The 23,061-nt window shown below is 44.2% G+C and overlaps 1 pseudogene; it reads right to left on the reverse strand.

Moving 5' to 3' along the window:
• Positions 1–2,846: 2,846 nt before the first annotated feature.
• LOC131422589 (acyl-coenzyme A synthetase ACSM1, mitochondrial-like) overlaps positions 2,847–23,061 on the reverse strand; it is a 50,049-nt pseudogene continuing 29,834 nt past the window's right edge.

Here is a 23,061-nt window from a genome sequence, read left to right on the forward strand (position 1 = left end):
GGGCAATTGAGTTGGGGGTGCTGAGTAGGCAGGGTACTGTAGGATTCACTAATCCCTTCAAAGGCTAGACAGTCCCACAGGAGGGGACTGGCTAGGAGCTCTAGATAGCCCTGGCTGGAGTGTAAAAGTTCTGATTGAATTTCCTTTTTTAAGAAAAAAAAGAAGATTAATAGCAAGAAACACCTGTGGGTTGGTCAGAGCTTCCAAAAGAAGGTCCTCTGTGTTGGTGATCAAATCATGCAACAGGATGATAAGACAGACCAGTTCATCCCACTGAGGTCTAAGGATGTGGTCTGGGAGAGAAAAGGAGACTGGCGGGAATTCCTTAGCAGAGAAAAAAGAGAAAGCAGACAGGTTGGATATGGGGTCCTCCCTAGAGATCACTGATAGAGGAGACAGGAAAAGAAAAAGGGATTTTGGAGTCCAGAATGTCAGAAAGGCAGAGGAAGTAAGATCAGTGCTAGGCGTCCCCGGTCACACAAACACAGACACAACACAAACACACAAGAGGCTCAAATTCAGTGACCTCTGGAGGGAACTCCAACCCACACCTTATCAGCTCTGATACAACTAGGCAACAGAAGGATGGCTCCCATCCCCTGGGCCTTGCAATCCCGGACCTGACTAGTCAACAGACTTCGAGAGACAACTTAAAGAAATGGCTCTTATAGCTATGCCATGGGCTTGGTGCTACTTGCCTCCGTTGGGAGATCCTCCGAGCAAGACACTCGGCGTGGCTGCTGGGTCTCCCGATGGGGCAGCAATGTCAAGCCGGCGGCACAAGCGCCAGGAAGGGAGCCCCCTAGTGAGGCCCAATCCCCGTCCCCCAGTAGCGTGAACGGGTTAGCGTGGGTGAGCTGCCACTGCCCACTGCTCCATCCATTGGAGAGCAGGGTGGCTGGAGGATGTATTTATATGAGAAGTTTATTTAATATTTAATCTTTAATTAATATTTAAAAGGGAAGTTTTGTCATCATATAGAGGCAGGTATTAGCTGGCAGAGGTGCTGTCTCAAAACATGTTCTCCCAGACATCGCGTGCTATGCTAATAATGCCTAGTCTCCTCCTAGGGCAGAGATTCTAGTATTAAGATGCAGAAAAGGGTATTTTCTGGTCATCTTCAGGTCATCTGTGCAGGTGAAGCCCTTGCAGTCGGGCTTGCTCTGGTTCAGGCTGGTTGATGCTTGTCTCTCTTCCTGACGTAGTTCTGAAAAACAAGCTTGAGAGGGTGTTAAGCACCTTTAAACTTCCTTCGAGCTGCTTAGGGAATGCACTGGTGACACCAGGGCTGTCTGTTTGTCTTATGGGCTGAGGTGGGGAGTGAGGGTCTGAGAGTGTGCATGTTTGGGTGTGTAAATCTGCGTTATGGACCTGAGAGTCTGAGTTTCTGTGTGTGAGTATATCAATTGTGGATGTGAGTTTTCCACTGTGTGGCACTCTCTGTGTCTCTCAGTATGCATTTGTGTGTCTGTGTCTGTATCTCTGAACGAATGTATGTTGCCTGTGCAAATCTCTGTGTGTCTCTGGGCATGTGTGTCCTTGCTGGATCATCTATGTGTGTCTGTTTTATATCTCTGTGTGTGCTGGTTGTGTGTGTGAATTCCCCGCCCCTTTGTGTGTTCCTGATTGTATCTGTGCATGTGTGTGTGTCTGTGTTCTGTGTGTGTGTCCACTGTGTGTAGGGTCTGCCCTGTGGGGCTGTCTCATGTGGCCCTGAGTGTGTGTGTCTGTGTTCTCAGGGGTCGTTGCCTGTGTCTGCAGTGTGAGTCTGTGTGTGAGCCTGTCCATGAGCCCTATGCCTGAGTCCCCAGGTGAGATGGGGGTGATTTTGTGCCTGTGTTTCTAGGTGTTTGTGGTGTCTTATTTCCCTGTGAGTGTGTGTTTGTGAACCCCAGAAATGGGCAGCTGCAGAGGGGATCTCTCCAAGGGTGACTCAGTGGTGGGTGAGAAGGAGAGAATATGTGCTTGTCCCACCCCCAGGCCTGGCCCCTCTGCCCCTGCTCCTCCCAGCCTCTGATTTTCCCCCCAGTGGTCCCATCTCGGGCCCCAAGGATAGATGGAGTAAAGGATCAGTTCACAGGACTCCAGACCAGGGGGTTCAAGAGGGCTCTTGATAGCAGGAGGGGGTTATAGAATGTGGGGGAGGGGTGTGTGGGGAGGACACTGGGCGCCTGGGAAAGGGCTGGGGGAGTCCTGGGCCCTGGGGAGAGAAGAGCGGGTGGGCGCAGATGGGGGAAAGCTGAGGAGTGAAAGCCCCTGGGTATGAATGAGGGACTGGGTGCCTCTGGAGAGATCTGGAAGAGTCCTACGGGACTCCTGGGTTCCCAGAGAGCAGGTCCCTCACTCACCCATGCGGGACCTAGGCTGGGACCTAGGAGAGGCTGGTGCCTGGGGCTGCTCGGAGCATCTCTCTGGACCTCTGTGTCCTGGCCATCTAGTGGGTGCACAGGGCCACGCAGGAAGCTGGGGCCAGCAGGGAGAATCAGGCCCTGGGCTCTCTCTGATGGAGACTGGGGAGAATTACAGAGGGACTGCACTTAGCACAGGTTCATCCACAGAATTAATGCACAACACAGGCACACCATTGATGTTCATATTCGTATTTTATTACCTCCAGCCCCAATCTGTGTGCTCATCTGGGCAATCCAGAAGGAATAGGAGACTTGGAGGAAGAAGAGTGACTGATATTAATTTGAAAGAAATAAAAATGCTGAAATATTGGCACTCCTGATACCCTTCCAAATCAACTCTCTCAACACCCCCATCCTCACCCTCGCCATATGGGGAAACTGAGGTGGCCAGGGATTTGCCCAAAGTCACACAGTGGTTTCTGAGTTTATTGATGGTCACAGCTGACCCAACTCCTTTTTCCGAAGTTCACTCCTTTTAATCTTGCCAGTGACGGTTTTGGGCAGCTCTGGGACAAACTCCACCTGGTTGAGCAGAAAGAAAATCCATCCTGACTTAGTCCCGCCGTCACTTCCTACCAGTCCCCTTCCCCTCCTTTGCCCCTGTACAGTCCCCCCAGACAGGCTGGCACCATGTGGTGGCCTTAAGGGGGCCCACCAAGGATGCCAGGTTCTCCTCCTGACCCCCTGAAGTTGGATACAGCCCCGGAACAGGCTTTGACCAGTGAAATGTGAGTGGGAGGGAAGCGTGCCACCTCTAACAGAAGAGCTGGGAACCAGTGAGCCTGGCCGCCAGCTCTGTCCATCTCTTACGGCACCTGGCAGATACCTGTATGGTGGCTGCTCCGTTATCCGGTCCCGAGATGAGGGGGTGTGGAGCAGAGGCCCTAGGAGAGCCTGGACATGGTGAACATGTGACATGAGCAAGGAAGATACCTTCCTTGTTATAAGCCGCTAAGACTTTGGGGGCTCTTTGTTACCCACAGTAACATCTAGCCCATCCTGCCTGCTGCGTACCCTCTGTTCTCCTCTCTGTGAGGCCACAGAGACTGATGTTAGAAGCAGGAACTCCATTGTCAGATACACAGGGGTTTGAGTTCCTGCTCTGCTTTTTATTAACTCTAATCTCAGACAATTTACTGGGAGTCTCTGAGCCTCAGCTCCTCTCTGTGAAGCAGAGTGGTGAGACCATCTCAGGCTGTGGGGATGATGAAATGAAATAGTAATGCGTGTGCAACACTGAGTCCAGGGACCGGCCCACATGGCACGTGTTCACTAGACGTGAGCTCTACAGCTTTCTATCTGGATGGATTGTCAACGCTCAGACGACGGAGCAAAGCACTATCACAAAAGAAGGAAATGCGGACTTCCCACGCATGTATCCGTTCAAACTCTTTTAAATTAATAGGATAATATCATGTACATTCTTTCATTGCCTGCTTTTTTCTCTTAATAATACATTATTGCCATATTTTAATGTTAAAAATAAAAGATCTGCACTATCATTTTAAATTACAGGATAATATTAAATTTCATGAATAACAATCATTTCTCTATTGTTGGACATTTACGTAGTTTGCACACAGCATTGAAAACAGATGAAGTAGAATAAAAAATATCACAATGTATTGCATGTTGTAAGGATAAATATCATTCTATTAATTTTTGTTCGTTATGCATGTGTATATATTGAGTTGCAACATAGAATGTATTTCTTAGCATGAATTATGTTTAAAAAGTTTGGAAGCTGCTGATTTGGATTTCTTTCTCAAATTTTGAAAGATTTTAAATACCCTTCTTGGATATCTTTGGGCACGTGTCTGATTTTTTTTCTTTAGGTTAACATGCCAGCAATGGATTCCTTTTGGGTTTCTGCCACAGGTTCCTTCTGAGTAAGTTGGCTCCACCCCACCCCTACGCCAGTTGTTTCTTCCGAAGAGAAAAGTGCTAATTCTACTGGCTGTTGAAGCTTCAGCCCAGCCACCCGAAGAGACTCGGGCAGCGGAGCGCCAGGACGGCTCAGGGGGACCAGCCCCGTCCACCCGCCTCACTCACCCTCCTCGGGTACTTGTACGGGGCCGTCACTGACTTCACGTGCTGCTGCAGCTCCTTGGTGAGCTGGTCCCTGTCCCGGGACAGGAACTGTGGGGCCAGGACAATAAAGGCCTTCACCACCTGCCGTGCAGAACCAGAGCGGAGGCTCAGAGTGAGCGCCAGTGAATTGTCTAGTTTACAAAGTGAATATGTATTTAATGAGCGAAATAAAACAAGCTTGACACTTGAGCTTTTGGAAAAGGACAGACCAGGTTCTAGTCCCAATACTCCAGTCTCCACTCTATGATTGGAAAGTTACTCAACCTCTCTCACCCTCAATTTCCTTCCCTGCGAAACGGGGACAGTACAGGTTCATTCCTCACTGGGTTTATGTCAAGATTGCATGAGATAATAGATGTAAAACACGAAGTTAGTTTAAGTTTATTATTTTTTCTATCAGTATTATCATCCTCATCATTTTTACTATTGTTGTATGTATACTTTGTGCCGAGAACTTTGTGGGTATTTAATAATTGTTGGTAATTTATTATTCTTAGGTTATTATTTATGTCCCCACTTAATTGCACAGGGCCTTGCACATAGTAGGTGCCCAGTAAACACCTGTTGAATCAATGAATGTACGCTCTGGAGCCAGATTGCTTAGATTCCCGTTCTGGCTCCCCCACTGTGTCATCTGGGCAACTTAATAACTTCTTTAGGCCCCTGTTTCCTTATCTATAAAAGGGTATAATGAGAGTCCTGAACTCTTTAGGTTACTGGGGGGATAAATGAGCAGGCACATAATAAGAGCTCATTAAATGTTAGATGTCAGCAGCAGCATTTTCAGTCACAGAAGAGGCCACAGTGCCCCCTGGTGACCACATAGTGTAAGTGCACACACACACCAACTGCGCCCTCTCTCCACCCTAGGTCCTGGGTAGACATGGCCTGGAAGTTTCCCCTGCACCTGCCTCCCCAGTGCCCACACACAGACACGATGACCCCCGTGTTCTCTTCCTCACCTCCCCTCGAATCGGGTCCGGGCTGCTCACCACAGCTGACTCAGCCACTGCTGGATGCTCGGCCAGGGCATTCTCCACCTCTGTTGGCCCGATGCGATACCTGCAGGATCAAAGTTCCTTCTCTGATTCTGAGCAGATACCAGGGCTGGGGTGACCAAGCCCTCAGATCTCATGTTCTGGAGGATTGTATCTTCCCTTGGCACTTGACAGAGGGAAACTGTCACAGGGGGTCAGAGGCCTGTGACAGGCTGTGTAGTGGGACCACTGCAGGAAGACCTGGACGCTCCATGCTAAGAAATACAAGGCACAGATGCTCTCTTCTCACTCACTGCCTCTGGTAGGAGGAGAGGGAGAGCTCCGTCCTCCCAGAGCTCTGCGGCCTGGCTTCAGGAGCTTCCTCCAGCATGGAACCTCTTGGAATCCTCAAACTTGATTTTAAACATTCATGAAAATTCTCCACCCTCTTCCCCACTATGTCAGCATTTGTTTTAGAAATTACAAAATAAAACAAACTCAATTTCTCCAAAATAACCAAGAGAACTTGTTACTTGTGTCATTTTTTCCCTTAAATCATGTAAGAGTTAGAGACAACAGATTGGGAGCCAGACCACATTGGTTCGAATCTGGGCTGCAACCTGTACTGTCTTTGAAACTTTAGGAAACTTACTTCACTGGTCAGTGACTCAGTTTTCTCCTGTGTAAAATGGGCATGATGATAACATTTACTGGGTTATAGAAAACACTGAGGAGAGTGCTTTCACCTAGTAAGCACTCCATAAATGTTAGCTATTATCATCATTATTATTATTATTTTCTGTGACATGTTGTGCCCCATCAGAGGAGCACAGAGAATAATTTCCTCCCACCAATAGGGGTCAAAGCAAGGTCTCCCTTCTCATCCCATCCCTCCTCTTAAAATTGCATGGTGTCTTATTATGGTTGTTCTTCCAGACCTTCCTGAACTTCATTTTGACTATTTCTTCCGGATGCAGGGGTTGGGGGAGGTGCGCAGACACCCCCGGGCCAGGGCCCTGTAGACATGGCTCTGTTCAGAATTAGGCTGAGGGTACCATGACCAATGCATGGAGGAACGTCTGGGCCAGCTAGATCCCACCAGGCGTGTGAGGGTGACACCCCCTGGCTCAGGGTCAGCCACACCTACCCAGAGGCATTGATGACATCATCGCCCCTCCCCAGGAACCAGATGTGGCCCTCTGCATCCATGGTTGCTCTGTCCCCAGTGCTGTAAAATTCCCCACACTCCGCTTCGGCTGTCCTCACCGGGTCATCCTGTAAAGAGAACAGCACCCCTCTGTGGAGAAGGCAGCGAGTCTAGAGACGAAGAGCCACAACCTGGGGCTCAGATCTGGGCCCGAATCCTCCTTCTCACGCCACCTGGCACCTGGCAAGTTTTGTCATCTCGCAGAGTCTATTTTCTTTACATGCAAACACTCAATGCACTCTACTGCTGAGTTAGTGGGCAATGTTACGCCAATTTTAAGGATAATTTTTTAAAATAACACCTCGCTTTTGTGTGGCTCTCCAGCAGAATACGATTTCCTAGACCACGAACTCCGTGTATTTGATTCACTGTGAGAAGCTCAGTGTTCACACAGTAACTGGACAGACGGGAGGTGTCAATCAACATTTGCTGAATGAATTTTCTTCCCCAAACACTACCTCACTTGATCCTCACAGAAAGCCTGTGAGGCTGGTATTACTTTAATTACACTTTGATTTTAGGATAATGGTAGATTTGCATGCAAGTTGTAAGAAATGATACAGAGCGATCCCGTGTGCCCTTTACCCAGTTTCTCCCGATGGTAACATCTTCCAACACTGCGTAGTTCAACATCACAACCAGGATACTGACATTGATGCAATCCACCAATCTTACTCAGATTTCCCCAGTTTTTCACTTGTACTCATTTGTGTGTGTGTGTGTGTGTGTGTGTGAGTGCATTTAGTACAGTGCAATTTTATCACACGTGTAGGTTTGTGTATCCACCACCACAGTCAAGAGACAGAACAGTCCCGTCATCACCAGGAGCTCTCATGTTGCTTTTATACCCACGTCCACCTCCCTCCTCCTCCTTCTCCGCCTCCCTCTCCATCCCTAACCCCTTGGCAATGCCTAATCTATTCTCCATTTTTATAATTTTACCATTTTAAGAAAGTTACATAAGTGAAATCATATAGTATGTAACCTTTGGGAATGGCTCTTTTTTATTATCTCATTCAGTGTACCTCTCTGGAGATTCATCCAGGTTGGTGTGTTCATCAATAGTTCAATGCTGTTATTGCTGAACAGTATTTCATGTTATGAATGAACCACAGTTTGTTTACCCATTCACCCAGTGAAGGGCATCTGGGTTGTTTCCAGTTTTTAGAGATTATGAATAAAGCCACTGTGAACATTTGTGTACAGGTTTTATGTGAGGCTGGCATTTTTTATAGCCCATGTTACAGAAGAAGAAACTGATGCTCAGAGAGGCACAAGAGGCACAATCACTTGCTCGAAGTCACTCAGCTGGTCAGTGGAAGCACTGGTATTTGAATTTAATTCTTGCTCTACAGCCTATGCACTTGACCGCTTACCAATGTGTTGGGATCTTCCCTGTTGTGGGACTTGACATAATTTTAAGAGGTTCCAGAAAAAAAACATATAAAAAATGTTGAATCACATCCCTTTTTAGACTCTCTTCCAATTGTTCTGATTTGGCTCCGACATGTTTTAAAAAGCTCTGGAACTACCGGTAAGTTTCAAGATCAGAGCATTTAGCAGGAACAGGATGAAGTTAAAATTTGAGCAAATGTTTTGTTTGTATTACTGTTATGGTTATAATTGCCTTCAGCTTTTGGCAAGTGATACGGTTTTCCACTTGTGATACCAGATCAACTTTTTTTTTTTTTTTTTTTTTGTGAGGAGATCAGCCCTGAGCTAACATCCGCCAATTCTCCTCTTTTTTTTTGCTGAGGAAGACGGCCCTGGGCTAACATCTGTGCCTATCTTCCTCCACTTTATATGGGACGCCGCCACAGCATGGCCTACCAAGCAGTGCGTCGGTGCGCGCCCGGGATCCGAACCAGCGAACCCCGGGCCGCCGCAGCGGAGCGCGCGCACTTAACCGCTTGCGCCACCGGGCCGGCCCCCCAGATCAACTTTTTTTTTAAACAAATGTTTTAAAGTAAAATAATAAGTGGATTTAGAGAGAAAAATTAAGTAAGTGATAATATAGATGGTGCACAGATAAGGTAAAAAATAGTGGATGTGGACACAGATGACTGAAATTTAGGAAACACTGCGCAAGGGGTACAGCAAAGTCACACCCCCATTCATGCACCACTTGAACTGCTGTCCAGCTCAGTGTGCTGGGTGTTGATACAGTTGGCCTGACACACCCCTGTGGACACACCTTCCAGGAGGAAATGAACTTTCTTGATGCCAATCATCTGAGGTAGGGTCAGAGACTGGAGCCTGGACGGTGGGACTCACACATCCAGTGAAGGAATCATGCTCCCAGGGCCAAAGAAAAGCTCCTGAATGGTAGGGGCACAGTATCCCATCTACCACACAGACGTGGGAGAGTCCACACAGAAAGCCAAGTGGGTCCTTAACCTTGGCTGCTTTTAAAAACTGCTATGGGGGTTCTGGCCCTGTGGCATAGTGGTTAAGTTCGCATGCTCCACTTCGGCGGCCCAGGTTCCTGGGTTCGGATCCTGAGCACGGACCTACACCACTCCTAAAGCCATGCTGTGGTGGTGACCCACATACAAATTAGAGGAATACTGGCACAGATGTTAGCTCAGGGCCAATCTTCTTCACCAAAGAAAAAAAAAGCTATTGGGGAGTGATGTAAAGAAAACGGCCTACTAGGAAGCTGTGAGCTCTTGTTCCCCTACAAAACATCAAAAACAATCAAGCAAGCAAACAAACTACCAGGAGCTGTCTGAACTGTCTTTGTAGGAGCTCTGGAAGAGTCAAAGGTTTGCAACAACCTTGGAAATACCCAATCAAGAAAAGCCACCTTCAAAATGGTAGGGAAGTTTCATGCCATTTTCACTCACCCTTGCCCCACCTTTCCCCAGCATGGCAGATTTGGTCTTGAGTAGACAGCAGCCAGGTTCCCAGTGCCCCTGCTCCCACCAGAGGGAGCAGAGCAGATCTTATTTGCAAATTATTGTGTAATCTGTTCTAAGCTGTCTGGGGACACCTGAAGGGCTGATGCAAGACCCTCATTTCACACGACTCAGAATGCAGACGGGAAGAGCAGCAGGCACTGCTCATAAAAGCTACACGGTGGACTACAACTAAAGACGCCTGAGATGAGAGACTGTGGGGGAGATATACAGTAGACCATCAAGGTCTGGGGGAGAAGCTAGGGTAGACTTTCCAGGAAATTGAGATATTCAAGACAGCTGTGAACATGCGGGATTTAGAAAGCCATCACACGCCCAGGCAAGACGCATGCTCAGAACGTCCTGAGAAGACCTGAAGCTTCCACCTCAGGCTGATCCCCAGGCTCAGAGCAAGGCTGGCCAAGTTGTGGGGAGTTCCTCACACACAGCCGGTCTGCACAGTGGTCATTCTCGTTGTTGTTGATGTTTGTGCTTGTTTGTTTGAGCTCCTGGCACTCAAGGAAATCTCTGTCAAAAGATTAGCTGAAGGCATTGCTGGGAAGATGGCAGCATAGGAAGGCTCTGAACTCACCTCGTCCCACCGATGCAACAAATTTACAACTACCTGTGGAACCTCTGAGAGAGAACTGGAAACTGGATAAAAAGAACCCCCACAACAAGGGACAACACTGACAGAGGTGGAAGAGGCAGAAATACCTTTCTGCTGAGGAAAAAACCCTATTCTAGCTGCAGCACTTCACGGCTGGGAACAATCTTAAGGTATGAAGCTTTTCCTGGAGGAACAGTAGGTCTGAGCAGGAGAGCTATGCCACAATAACCAGCCTTTGAATTCAGCACAACAGAGATGATTGTCATAATACCTGGCTTTGCTTGCTATTAAAACCCATGGGGAATACCTCCAGAAGAGGTATGGAACATAAGAGAAAGAAAAGCTTTCCCTTAAAGGCCCCACGCACAAATTCACCATTCCAGAAACCAACAAAAAATCACCAGAAAGAAAGGTGCATAGTTCTTTGGTAACAGAGACTCACTTGATAAGCTCTGAGTATGTCTAAGAGAGGCAGAAGGCAGCTGGGCCACATCCCCAGGGACTAAGTCACTGGCGGCAGCCATTGCTGTGACCTACTACAGGCATGCCGACACAGATGCTGGCAGACGCCATTGGAGTTCTTCCCCTGGTGTGTTAGCCCAAGGGTTTGCCCTGCCCACTAGAGCACTGATTTAATCCAGCTAAGCCAGGGTAGGCAGCCTGCCCTAGGGACTGGCCCCACCCGCCAGCAAGCCCAGGGAACTTGTGGACCTGCATAGGCGGCGTGTGTGGGACCTCTGCAGTGGGGTGAATGGGTCTACCTCTGCAGGGCAGGGCATCCATGAGGAGTGGGTCTTCATTTGTGGAGTGTGTGGGACCTCTTCAGTGGGGTGAGTGTGTCTGCTTCAGTGGGGTAGGGTGTATGCACAGGGCAGGACTGCACTGGCTGGGTGTGTGGGCCTGCAAGTGGTGGGGCTTGTCAGCTGCAGCAGACTTGTGCCACTGGCCTCCTTAAACAGCCACCCAGGAAATCTGTCCCACCTTCCAATGCCTGAAATGATTGTGTGTTGCCATGCCTAGGGCCGGCCCCACCCAGCTGCACTCCTGAGAGAGCTGACAACAGCATCACATCCTAGAGGCCTGTGGCAATTGTGAGCCCCAGAGCCTAGCAACCAGCCACCCTGGGGGCTCACTTAACAGCAAAACAGCAGCAGATGTGTGCTATTAGACCTTGCAGCCAGTTGTGCTGGGGTTCTCCTTCCCCATAAAGTGACTAAAGTGACTGTAGCAGCTGCATACAGCTGAGCCTTACAACCAGCTGGCCTTGGGATCAGCCTAGCCTACCCATGCACCTGCAGCAAGAGCAACCCCACCACAACAGAAAGGCACATGTAGCCCATGCAGGGGACACTCCTGGAACACTTGGAACTGGTGAGGAGAGGGAAGCACATTGCTGGGCCCCATAAGGTACCCTTATATAAGGCCACATCTCCAAGATTGGGAGATATAGCTAATCTACCTAATACTTAGATATAAGCATAAAGAAGTAGGCAAAATGAGGAGACAAAGGAATAGGTTCCAATTAAGGGAACAGGACAAATCCTCAGAAAAAGAACTAAACAAAACAGAGATAAATAATCTACCTGAAAAAGAGTTCAAACAAAATGTCATAAGGATGCTCACTGATCTTGGAAGAAGAATAGATGAACACAGTGAGAACTTCAACAGAGAATTGGAAAATATAAAAAAAAAAATCAGAACTGAAGAATACAATAATAGAAATGAAAAAATCACTAGAGGGAATCAAGAGCAGAGTAGATGACACAGAAAAATGGATCAGTGTGCTGGAGGAAAGAGCAGAGGAAATCACCCAAGCTGAACAGAAAAAAGAATTAAAAACAGTGAGGACAGTCTAAGGGACATCTGGGACAACATCAAGCATACTCACATCCATATTATAGGTGTCCCAGATGGAGAAGAGAGAGACAAAAGGGCAGAGAACTCTTTTGAAGAAATGGTAACTGAAAACTTCCCTAACCTAAGGAAGGAAACAGACATCCAGGTACAGGAAGCACAGAGACCACCAAACAAGATAACCCAAAGAGGCCCACACCAAGACACATTTTAATTAAAATGTCAAGAATTAAAGATAAAGAGAGAATCCTAAAAGCTGCAAGAGAAAGGAAACAAGTTACATACAAGGAAACCCTATAAGGCTATCAGCTGACTTCTCAGCAGAAACCTTACAGGCTAGAAGGGAGTGGCACGATATATTCAAAGTGCTGAAAGGGAAAAACCTACAGCCAAGAATACTCTACGCAGTAAGGTTATCATTCAGAATGGAAGGAGAGATAAAGAGTTTTCCAGACAAGAAAAGCTAAAGTAGTTTATCACCAATAAACTGGCCTTACAAGAATGTTAAAGGGGCTTATTTAAGTGGAACAGAAAAGACCACAAATAAGAATAAAATAATTATCAAAGAAAAACAATCACCGGTAAAGACAAATATACAGTAAATGTATCAGATCATATAAAGCTAATATGAAGGTCAAAAGACAAAAGTACTACAATTATCTATTTCCATGATAAGAGGTTAAGAGATAGACACACGCAAAAAAGAGGTTAAATATGATATCAAAAACATAAAATGTGGGGGAGGGAGTAAAAGTGTAGGGCTTTTAGTAAGAAGTCAAATTTAAGAGACCATCAACTTAATATAGATTGCTGTTTACATAGGTTATGATACATGAATGCCATGGTAATCACAAAAGAGAAACCTATAATAAACACACAAAAAATTAAGAGAAAGAAACCCAAACATAACACTAGAGAGAGCCAACAAATCACAAGGGAAGAGAGCAACAGAAGAAAGGAACAGAGAAAAACACCCAGAAAAAAGTAACAAAACAGCAATAAGTACATACTTATCAACAACGACTTTAAATGTCAATGAACTAAATGCTCCAATCAAAAGACAGAGGGTGGCTGAATGGATAAAAAAACAAGACCCATATATATGCTGCATATAAGAGACACACTTCAGACCTACAGACACTCACAAACTGAAAGTGAAGGGATGGGAAGAGATGTTCCATGCAAATGGCAATGAAGAGAAAGTTGGGGTAGCATACTTATATCAGAAAAAATAGACTTTAAAACAAAAACTGTAACAAGAGACAAAGAAGGGCACTACGTAGTAATAAAGGAAACAATCCAACAAGAGGATATAACACCTGTAAATATCCATGCACTCAACATAGGAGCACCTAAATATATAAAGCAATTATTAACAGACATAAAAGGAGAAATAGACAGTAGCACAATAATAGTAGGGGACTTTAACATTCAACTCACATCAATGAATAGATCATCCAAACAGAAGATCAATAAGGAAACAGTGGCCTTAAATGACACATCAGACCAGATGGACTTAGTAGATACATACAGAACATTCCATCCAAAAACCAGAGAATACACGTTCTTTTGAAATGCACATGGAACATTCTCCAGGATAGATCACATATTAGGCCACAAAACCAGTCTCAACAAATTTAACAAGACTGAAATAATACCAAGCATCTTTTCTGACCACAATGATATGAAACTAGAAATCAACTACAAGAAGAAACTAGAAAAGCCACAAACATGTGGATATTAAACAAAATGCTACTGAACAACAATTGGGTCAATGAAGAAATCAAAGGAGAAATCAAAAAACACCTGGAGAGAAATGAAATGAAAATATGACATACCAAAATTTATGGGATATGGCAAAAGCAGTACTAAGAGGGAAGTTTATAGCAATACAGGCCTACCTCAAAAAACAAACAAAATCTCAAATAAACAATCTAACAGTGCACCTAAAGGACTAGAAAAAGAAGAAGAAACAAGGCCCAAAATCAGTAGGAGGAAGGAAATAATAAAAATCAGAGTGGAAATAAATGAAATAGAGACAAAAAATAGAAAAAAATCAATGAAACTAAGAGCTGGTTCTTTGAAAAGATAAACAAAATTGACAAACCTTTAGCTAGACTCATCAAGAAAAAAAGAGAGAAGGCTGAAATAAAATCAGAAATGAAAGAGGAGAAATTACAGCAGACATCTCAGAAATATAAAGGATTATAAGAGAATACTATGAAAAGCTGTACGCCAACAAATTGGATAATCTAGAAGAAATGGATGAATTCTTAGAATCATACAACCTACCAAAACTGAACCAAGAAGAAATAGAATTTGAACAGACCAATCATCAGTAAGGAGATCGAAACAGCAATCAAAAACCTCCCAAAAGATAAAAGCCCAGGACCAGAGGGCTTCTCTGGTGAAATCTACCAAATATTCAGAGAATACTTAATACATATCCTTCTCAAACTCTTTCAAAAAATTGAAGAAGAGGGAAAGCTTCCTAACTCACTCTATGAGGCCAACGTTACCCTAATACCAAAAGCAGACAAGGACAACACAAAAAAAAGAAAATTACAGGCCAATATCGCTGATGAACATAGATGCAAAAATCCTCAACAAAATACTAGCATATCAAATGAAACAATACATTAAAAAGATCATACACTATTATGAAGTGGGATTTATTCCAGGGATGCAGGGATGGTTCAACGTCCACAAATCAATCGACATGATACATCACATTAACAAAATGAAGAATAAAAATCACCATGAGCTCTCAATAGATGCAGAGAAAGCATTTGACGAGATCCAGCATCCATTTATGATAAAAACTCTGAATAAAATGAGTATAGAAGGAAAGCACCTCAACATAATAAAAGCCATGTATGACAAACCCACAACTAATATCATCCTCAATGGTGAAAAACTGAAAGCTATCCCTCTAAGAACAGGAACCAGACAAGGATGCCCACTTTCACCACTCCTGTTTAACATAGTATTGGAAGTTCTTACCAGAGCAATCAGAAATAAAAATCAGAAAGAAAAAGAAATAAAAGGGATCCAAATTGGAAAGGAAGAGGTAAAACTGTCCCTATTTGCAGGTGACATGATTTTATATATAGAAAACCCTAAAAGATCCACCAAAAAACTATTAGAAACAATAAATGAATACAGTCAAGTTGCAGGATACAAAATCAACATAGAAAAATCAGTTGCATTTCTACACACTAACAACAAAATGGCAGAAATAGAAATTAAGAACACAATCCCATTTACAATCACAGCAAAAAGAATAAAATAACTGGGAACAAATTTAACCGAAGAGGTGAAAGACCTATACACTGAAAACTAGAAAACATTGTTGAAAGAAATCAAAGACACTATGAAACGGAAAGCTATTCCTTGTTCTTGGATTGGAAGAATTAAAATAGTTAAAATGTCCATACTTCCTAAAGCATTCTACAGACTCAATGCAACCCCTATCAAAGTCCCAATGACATTTTTCACAGAAATAGAACAAAGAATCCTAAAATTTATATGGAACAATAAAAGACTCCATGAAACCAAAGGAATCCTGAGAAAAAGGACAAAGCTGGAGGCATCACACTCCTTGATTTCAAAATATACTACAAAAGTATGGTAATCAAAGCAGCATGGTACTGGCACAAAATCAAACACACAGAACAGTGGAACAGAATCAAGAGCCCAGGAATAAACCCACACATCTATGGGCAGATAATTTTCTATGAAGGAGCCAAAAACATACAATGGAGAAAGGAAAGTCTCTTCAATAAATGGTGTTGAGTAAACTGGGCAGTCACATGCAAAAGAATGAAAGGAGACCATTGTCTTAAACCACACAAAAATTAACTTACAATGGATAAAAGACTTGAATGCAAGACCTCTGAAACCATAAAACTTCTAGAAGAAAACATAAGCAGTACGCTCTTCAACATTGATCTTAGCAGCATCTTTTCAAATACCATGTCTACTCAGGCAAGGGAAACAATAGAAAAAATAAACAAATGGGACTACATCGGACTAAAAAGCTTCTGCATAGCAAAGGAAATCATCAACAAAATGAAAAGACAACATAACAATTGGGAGAAGATATTTGCAAACCATACATCTGATGAGGGGTAATATCCAAAATATATAAAGAACTCATACATCTCAACAACAAAGAAACAAACAACCCAATTAAAAAATGGGCAAAAGATCTGAACAGACATTTTTCCAAAGAAGATATATAGACGGCCAATAGGCATACAAAAAGATGTTCAACATCACTAATTATTAGGGAAATGGAAATCAAAACTACAATGAGATATCACCTCTTGCGTGTCAGAATGGCTATAATTAACAAGACAAGGAATAACAAGTGTTGGAGAGGATGTGAGGAAAAGGGAACATTCAGACACTGCTGGTGGGAATGTAAACTGGTGCAGCCACTATGGAAAACACTATGGAGATGCCTCAAAAAATAAAAATAGAACTACCATATGATCCAGATATTCCACTTCTGGGTATTTATCCAAAGAACATGAAAACACAAATGCGTAAAGACATATGCACCACTATGTTAATTGCAGCATTATTCGCAATAGCCAAGACTTGGAAACAACCTAAGTGCCCATCAACAGATGAATGGCTAAAGAAGATGTGGTACATATACATAGCAGAATACTACCCAGCTATAAAAAAAGTGAAATCTTACCATTTGTGGCAACATGCATGGACCTTGAGGGTATTATGCTAAGTGAAATAAGTCATATGGAAAAGTCAAATACCATATGATTTTATTCATAAGTAGAAGATAAACACAATAACAACAACAAAAAAAAAACACATAGATACAGAGATTAAATTGGTGTTTACCAGAGGGGAGGCGGGGAGGAGGAGGGCAAATGGAGTGGTAGATCACATGTGTATGATGATGGATGGTAGTTAGTCTTTGGGTGGTGAACATGATGTAGTCTACACAGAAACTGAAATATAATGATGTACACCTGAAATTTATGTAATGTTATAAGCCAGTGTTACCTCAATAAAAAAAAAAGAAATAAAGTGAATAGATATGAAGAAAAAAGAAGCTACTTTGAGCATTGCTTTGAGCAGTGTTCTTTTTTTGAATGCCAGCGATAACCATCTTATAATACATGTAGTGAAGTGTTTACCAAGACTTGTAATAGCAATGTTTCTAACAAGCTACTTAAGAGCTGCATTCAGGAAAGTGTTCTTTCAGTGAATGAAAGTGCTACCCATTCTGTACTGCACATAGGGAAGGGTTTAACAAGACTTCTACTAAAGACGTTTCTAACAATGGTGTACTTGCAAACTGAGTACAGGACACTTTTTTCAATAAATGGAGATGATACCGATTCTTGTAATGCATGTAGTGAAGTGATTAAGACTTGTAATAAAGATGTTTCTAAAAAACTGAAAACAAAACAAAAAACAGAAAAAACATTAGCTGGATATGACCTAAAGGAACAGAAACTTCAGTGATCACACATGACAAACAATAGTCTTTGCAAAAAGAACCTAGAAAAATCTCAAAACAAAGAACTACTATAGGCTTCAACAGTCAGAAAAAAAAATCAGCTACTTCAACCCCTGGAGAAGTGGGGGAATCTGATTTCCAGAGTTACCACATTATAATGGTGAAAGGCTCAATTTTCAACTAAAAAATCACGAGGTGTACAAAGAAAGAGGAAATGCAGCTCATTCAAAAGAATGAAATTGATTGACAGAAACCATTCCTGAGAAAGCCCAGACATCAGACCTAGCAGGCAAATAATTTAAATCAAATGTAAATATGCTCAAATAGCTCATAAAAAAAATGGACAAAACTAAAGGAAGTAAGGAAAATGATATATGGACAAGATGAGAATATCAACAAAGAGAAAGAAATTATAAAAAGGAACCAAATAAAAATTCTGGAGCTGAAAAGTACAATAACTGAAATAAAAAATTCACTAGTGGGTTGCAACAACATATTTGTACTGGTATGAGAAAGAATCAGAGAGTTGAAGATAGAACAATTTGTTTCTTTCCTGTTAATCTGTCTCATGTCAATTTAATTCTTAGACCAGCCAGAAGAACCTACAGTACTTACACAAACCTAGATGGTATAGCCTACTATACCAGATGGTATAGCCTACAATACCTAGGCTATAAGGTATTCATCATATGGGACCAGTGCCGTGTATGTGGTCCATCGTTGACCAAAATGTCATCATGTGGTGCGTGACTGTAAAGAGCTCCTATAACTCAACAACAAAAAAACCCAACAATCCAATTAAAAAATGAGCAAAAAACCTGAATAGACAATTCTCCAGAGAAGATATACAAATGGCCAACAAGAACATGAGAAAGATGCTCAACATCACTAGCTATTAGGGAAACGCAAATTAAAGCCACATTGAAATACCACTTCACACCCATTAGGATGGCTATTAACAAAAAATCAGAAAATCACAAGTCTTGGCAAGGATATGGAGAAATTGGAACCCTTGTCCACTGCTGATGGGAACATAAAATGGTGCAGCCCCTGTGGGAAATGGTTCCTCAAAAAGTTAAACATAGAATTACCATATGATCACAAACAGTAGAAATAACCCAAATGTCCATCAAGAGATTACTGAATATACCAAATGTGCTATATACATACAATGTAATATTATTCAGCCTTAAAAAAGAATGACATTTTGTTACATGTTACAACATGGATGAAACTTGAAAACATTGTGCTAAGTGAAATAAGCCAGACACAAAAGGACAAATATTGTTTGATTCCTCTTATATGGGGTACATAAAATAGGCAAATTCACAAAGACAAAAAGTAGATTAAAGGTTTCCAGGTGCTGGAGAGAGAAGGAGAGGGAAATTATTGTTTAATGGGATCAGAGTTTCTGGTTGGGAGGGTGAAAATTTTATGCACATGCGTAGTGCTGATGCTTGCACAATATTGTGAATTTACTCAACGCCACTGAATTGTATGCTCAAAACGGTGAAAATGGTAAATTTTATGTTATATATTTTTTACCTCAAAAAAAAGAAAACAAAAAGCAAACAAATCTCAATGGAAGAGTGACAGCGTCTCATTGTCATGAGAGCATGCGAAATGGGAGACATAGATGTGGGCATATGTGAGGACATCTTTGCAAAATAAAATATGTCACGTCCAATTAAAAAAAAAATGTCATTGCTCTGGACCACCCCGTTCAATTTAACCAGCATCTCTGTGGTTGGAGCCAAGCACTAATATATTTTTTTAAAATCTCCTCAAGTGATTCTAACATGCAGGTATGGTTGGGAACCACTGATCTAGCCACATGTAACTCTGCGTTTATTTTCTCTTTTATCCAAACTTAAAGTTGTGCTGCTGAGAATTAAGGCTAGGGCCTGCATGCTTCCTTTTGAGCAATAGTATCACAAGAGGCCCCACGGAAGCCATCGTGTGAGGACAACAGTAGCACCAAGAGACCTCCAGTGTCTGTGACTTTGCAGAAAGGAGATGGAGTCTGAGATGAATTTCAGGGTCTCTCCACCCTTCCATGGCCAATCTTGGGAGCTAAGAATTTCCTCTTACTGGCTACTACTAACCTGGGAAGGCTAGGGTTTGTCAAATTAAGAGTTTCAGCAGGTTACCTTATAGCCTATCACAGTTTTCTATAACCCCTCATTTCTCATTTAGAGTTTGGGGCCAAAACCCCTATTCATTGGTTTGAATCTTAGACCTGCCATATTGACATGGGGAAGACACCTCTTCCAATCTGTAGTTTCTTTCTCTGTAAAGTGGGGATAATGGTGCCTCCTGGAGGCTCAGCAAGGTTAACAGATTTGTTCTCACCCTGTTGGTAAGTGGGATGACAGGATTTGAACCCAGTCAAAGCCTGCATCCTTAACCACAGGAGATCACTGGACCACAAGTCTGGTGGTTCTGAAGCCAGGCTTCTTTCTATCCCATCAGTCAGCCCATAAGTGCCAGATGGGTTAGGACAGGAAGGAATGTGAGAACACACAGTGAGCTTGAGACTAATTAGAATAGGTTTCACTGAGCTGGAGGGAATAAAGAGATGTGAAGTCTCAGGGTGCAGAGTTGAGCCCACTCCCTTATCACCTCCACAGCCCCCTGCAGGGACTCTTGGGGCCTGGCTGAGGGCAGACGGGGTGCCCTTACCTGGTAGTACATGAAGAGGCCTATGGGCCTGGTGGGCTTGATCCTGATGCCAATGTTTCCTTCAGTGTTGGGCGGTAGGACACTGCCCTTGTCATCAATGATCTAGAGCAAAAGCCCTGTGAATACCGAGCTACAGGGCTCCCCCAACACTCCTGCCCCGTCCCAGCACTGCTAGCGTATTCATGTGACACCAGCGGGTTTACCTGGGGGAGGAGCCCTGTCAGAAAATAGAATAAAGTGTCAAAAGTCTTTGAAATCAGCAAATGGTGAAACCCAAGTCACGGGTCTATTGGTTTCATGGATATATAGACATGGCAAACGTGCCTTCAGGTTAGAAAATATGGGTCAGGAGAATCTGAAAGCACCAGCTGGTGGAGAGAGCTGCCAGGGCTACCTCCAGGGCCTCTTTTCCCATCCACTCTGGGGGCCTCTAGCTGTCAGGGTGAACTGCATCCATGCTCGGAATACTACAGTTCTCAAATGAAACCTCCACAGGAAACTGGAGGAAAAACGGGAGGAGAGGAGGAAGGACAACTGGTGGGCACCGCTGGTGTCACACAATGGTCCACACTGAGTCCTAACTGCTCCCTGCCACTGCCTTTAGGATCAGACCTGGATGTCGAAGGGTGGGATGGCCTTCCCCATGGAACCCGGCTTGATCGTCACTCCCCGGAGGTTGCCACAAGTTATTCCCTGTTCAAAAAAGAAAGAGAATTGGGGCTGACCAAAGAATCCAGGCTGATCACAGAGTAGCAAGAATCACACACAGCATCCCTGCTCATGATGTCATTTGATGATGCTCAAAGAGCCCTTGTGGGGAAGCTAGAAGGTCTGGATGCTAGGCTCAAGGCAATGACCCAACTCTATTCAGCAGACATTCACTGCGCCTGTCATGGACTGGGCCCGTGTCAGCTGCTGGGGCTGCAGGGTCCAGTGGGGGAGGCCGAGAGAGAAGCAAAGGGGTGTGCCTGGGGCTGTGGGCATGTGATGTGGGGTCTGGAAGGCATGCTGTTTGCCAGGCATGTGTCCACTTGCCAGGGGAAGGCCATGAGTCTGCTTAACAAACATTTCCTCAGGGCTGTTGAACAGCGATAGGAACGTTGCCTCAACTACTTCTCAGAGCTGTATTGAGATTATTCAGATTGGTCATGGCGTCCCCTCTGCCACCACTGCCCCACCCCCATTTATCCTCCTGATGAACCTTACTCCTCCTTTATGGTTCTCTGAAATATTCTTTCTAAAGCTAACTGCTTTACAATCAGGCCAGGGCTTGAATTTTGACTCCTCTACTCACTAGCTGTGTGCCAATCAATCCCCCTGGATCTCCTCCTCTGTAATTATCACAGGGGGTAATTATCACACTGACCTCTCAGAGTCCATGTGAGTGTATGGGAAATCCCTTCACATAGTACTGGGCACACACCAAGTTAGCTCAATAAACGACTACTACTAGCTATTACTCAGGCCCCAGAAAAGTCATGGGGAGATTCTCCTTCTGTAGTATTTTCTGCCACGCATCTATTGTAGCCAACCGGGCATTGCAGTTACTCTTGCTTGTCTGTTCCCTCAGTGGATAGCGAGCATTCTGAGACTAGAGATTGCCCCGTTCATCTCTGCACTCCCAGCATCTAGCACAGCACCTACCTACAAACAGCAAGGAAAACAGTAGCTGCAATGTGAACACGTCTGGGGTTGGACAGTGGCCAGCGCTTTATATACTTCCTTTCAGTGACTTGATCACAGCCCGGCAAGACAGGCATTGCGGTTTCCATTTTGGAGATGGGGAGGCTGGGACTCTGGAAAGTTCAATGATATGCTAAGTCTTGAAGCCTGTAATTGGCAAGGCTGAGACTGGAACTGGGGTCTGAGCTCCTGGGAGAGGAAGTTCTTGCCCCTCTGCTGTGTCGCTGCTCAACTGCAGGCACATGGAAAATGTTGCACAGATGAGTGAGTAGGTGTGACAGTGCTTGGAGAAATAAAGCACCACACGGGTGTAAGGGAGTATTCTGTTGTTGCAAATAGTTAATGCAAAGGGACTGGGGCCATGAGTGTCGTGTAGTTCATGGGTGAGTGCAGTTCTCACCTCACCCTCCTCCTTGTCCAAATATAAACTGAGCCATGCAAGGACAGCCAGCGTCTTAATATTTCTCAGGCCTGGAAGCAGAACAATTAACTCATTATTTAAAATTATTTTGCAAAAAATTTACAGACGAGTATGTGAATTGAGACCAGAACGCCATTTTGCTACAGGTCCCGAGATGGCAGTCATCCCTCTGTCAGCCACAGGGATGATGGGGAGTGGGGGGAGGGGCTCTGTCCAGCCTCAGAAGTGGGTGGAGAATGTGTTGGAAGAGAGATACCCGCCCACACTGTCACTGATAAAGTCCTTGAGGTTCAAGACGGGCATGATTCTCTGGACGCCCTGCCCACCTGGCTGCTCAGTGATGCTCTGTGGGATCACACTCGGTGTGTGTGTTTGCACACATGCACACACAGAAAGTCTCTGCTCCCTCCTCCACTCCTGCTAGTGTCCCACAATCAAACCTGTGTGCTGTCCTCATAAACACCCAGAAATGAACTTCTGGGGCCAGCTCTGCCTTCCCCTGTGGTTGCTGCCTTAGGACGGGATGGTGAAGAGGGCAGGACATGTGGGTGGTGGCTTCCACGTTACTGGAGAGACTCTCCTATCCTCTCGCCCCTCCTGGACTCCCCTGAGCTAATAATCACAGGGACAGTGGCACCATGTCCCTAGACCCCTTTTTAAGTTTTTGTCCAATAGTTTTCAGCACACCGGTCTCTTGACAAATCGAGGAGCTGTGAATTGCCTTTCTGCAAATC

The sequence above is a fragment of the Diceros bicornis genome, chromosome 26, assembly GCF_020826845.1.
Source record: "Diceros bicornis minor isolate mBicDic1 chromosome 26, mDicBic1.mat.cur, whole genome shotgun sequence".
NCBI classification, from domain to species: domain Eukaryota; kingdom Metazoa; phylum Chordata; class Mammalia; order Perissodactyla; family Rhinocerotidae; genus Diceros; species Diceros bicornis.